The sequence below is a fragment of the Otolemur garnettii genome, unplaced genomic scaffold (assembly GCF_000181295.1).
Source record: "Otolemur garnettii isolate 467f Iridium unplaced genomic scaffold, OtoGar3 scaffold00132, whole genome shotgun sequence".
Taxonomy (NCBI): domain Eukaryota; kingdom Metazoa; phylum Chordata; class Mammalia; order Primates; family Galagidae; genus Otolemur; species Otolemur garnettii.
The window spans coordinates 770,365-770,897 of record NW_003852527.1 but is presented as its reverse complement, the minus strand read 5'-3'; positions in this window follow the sequence as shown (position 1 = coordinate 770,897).

Sequence of the window (533 nt, the reverse complement as noted above, 5' to 3'; positions counted from 1 at the left end):
TGAGACTCTGTCTCAAAAAAAAATTTTTTTTTTGTTCATCTGGGTAGAGACCTAGTAATGGAATTGCAGGATTAAACAAAAGGTCCACTTTTAGATCCTTGAGAATTCTCCATACTTCTTTTCAAAAAGGCTGTATTAGTTTGCAATCCTACCAGAAGTGTAGAAGTTTTCCCTTCTCTCCACATTCATGACAACATCTGTAGTTTTGGGATTTTGTAATGTAAGCTAATCTTACTGGAGTTAGGTGATATCTCAAAGTGGTTTCTTTTTGCATTTCTCTGATGATTAAAGATGATGAGCATTTTTTGCCTGTCATCTTCAGAGAAGTTTCTGCTCAAATCTCTTGCCTATATAGAAATGGGATTGATTTAGTGCCCACAGTGCAGTGATTATGGCGCCAGCCACGTACACCAAGGCTGGCAGGATCAAACCCAGCCCAGGCCAACTAAACAACAATGAAAACTGCAACAGAAAATATCTGGGTGTTGTGGTGGGCACCTGTAGTCCCAGCTAATTGGGAGGCTGAGGCAAGA